Source organism: Lolium rigidum, chromosome 3 (genome assembly GCF_022539505.1).
Source record: "Lolium rigidum isolate FL_2022 chromosome 3, APGP_CSIRO_Lrig_0.1, whole genome shotgun sequence".
NCBI lineage: Eukaryota > Viridiplantae > Streptophyta > Magnoliopsida > Poales > Poaceae > Lolium > Lolium rigidum.
Window position 1 is genome coordinate 322,725,075 of NC_061510.1, and position 2,157 is coordinate 322,727,231.

Here is a 2,157-nt window from a genome sequence, read left to right on the forward strand (position 1 = left end):
CGTTGACACAATTGCCTCTCTTAAAATTTTATATCTCTATGTTTTCAAATAAAAAGCTCTAGCACATGTTTAATCTCTGCTTCCTTCTGCGAAGGGCCATTCTTTTACTTTCATGTTAAGTCTTCATCTTCTAAGTTATATGCACTGTCTTATGAGAGCATAGTTGTCATTCTTAGTTCTATGTGCATGGTCCCAAAATTATTATTGATTGAATCATGAATGTATTATTAATTGTTCTGAAATTATTTGTATCTAGTCATCCTTTGAACTTTGAAGGTGCATGTCACCTCAAAAATTATTCTTTTTATCACTTACCTACTCGAGGACGAGCAGGAGTTAAGCTTGGGGATGTTGATACGTCGCAAACATATCTATAATTTTTGATGTTCCATGCTTGTTGTACACCAATTACTATATTTTTTAAGGGACTAACCTATTAATAGTTGCAAAAGTGCACAAGTTCTTGGTTTCAACATTGTTGTGCAGGAAATAGGCAAATATATGGAAGGAAATAGCTCATTATGGTGAAATCTGGAATTTCCCGGAATCTGTCCCTGCTGAACACTTTTCAAAGATCGCTTCTAAACCCCATCAAAACGGCGTCCAATGGAAAAGTCGTAAACTACAAAGTTGTACAGAATTTCAAGCTGAACAATTTGGACATCTTATTCGTCCAGAACGGACAACGGATGCATCCGGCAGAGCAGAATTACTGTGGAGGTTCGTGCAGTCTCGGGACTCCGAAAGTTGGTGACGTATTTGACATAAACTCTTTCCATACCTGTATATTTCGGCCCAGCCACGAGTTGTGAGGCTCATGAAGGACAGAGGGGAGTCCTAGGAAGGTTCTAGAGGTGCCCAAGAGCCCTTGGATCAAAGGGGCATCCATCCCATGGCCTAGATTGCATCTCCAACACTATATATTGATGGGAAATCCTATTTTTGGAGGCCCCAAGCATTGTCACGAAAATCCTCCTCCTTGGCAGAAGCCAAGGAGGGTTAAACACTCATCTACACCAGCACCAACTCAAGGAAGAAGAAGGCTAAGGGGCGGCGCTCCCCCATGATGACGGCGGCGGGGAAGGAGTCCCCCGCGCCGCCGCCGCCTCCGCCCACGCCTCCGCCTCTCGGCGCTCCTCGCTGAGCCCTCCAACATCTTCACCGCCATCTCCATCACCAACTCCTCATTGTATTCAGTGGTCCATCCTCTCACAAACCTATGTACTGCCCTATGTAAACATGGTGTTTGATGCTATAAGTTATAATCCTATGATCTATGTCATGTCGCCATAGTTTATTTGTTCTTTGATTGATTGGTTGTTTCTCTTTGGTTCATTAGAGTTGTATGTTGATATGTTACCGTCCTTGGTGCCCATTATATTTGTGCGCGCATGGATCAAGCACCATATGGTTGGTAGTACTTGTATACTAGAAGAGGGAAGTTCTGCCGGAGTGACAGAAACCTAAGGACGCGAACCGGATAGTTGCATGTATGGGAGTAAGAGGACCATTTACTTAAGGCTATGGTTGGGGAAACCTTAATGCTTGCTAGTATTTACAGATGTTTGCTAGCAAGCCAATAATATAGTACTTGTAATCCCGGAGGGAGAACATGTATATTTAGCCTCTCCTACATAGAAAGCTGCATCGAAGACATTGAACCCAAGATCTTCACTAATTGATCTTGGACAAAGCCACCACTATTACAACCGCCTTTCCACACTCATGGTATTGTTAGTTTAGTTTATTTTATTGCTGCAGCACTAACGTTTATTATGTGTATTTTATTGTTCTGCAAAGTCACCTCTCATACCCGTTATCGCTCTAGTTTTATTTCATAGGTATTGCAAACGCTTAGTGTGCGTAGAGTTGTATCAGTGGTTGATAGAACTTGAGAGAATGTTTATCCTACCTTTAGCTCCTCGTTGGGTTCGACACTCTTACTTATCGAAAAGGCTACACACGATCCCCTATACTTGTGGGACATCAGAGGGCTCTACATCACCATGCCCGCCTCCGGACTGATGCGTGAGTAGTTCATCCTTGGACTATGGGTCCATAGCAGTAGCTAGATGGTTGTCTTCTCCTCTTGTGCTATCATGTTTAGATCTTGTGAGCTGCCTATTGATGGCGTGTAACTCACACGTTCGTTGGGAA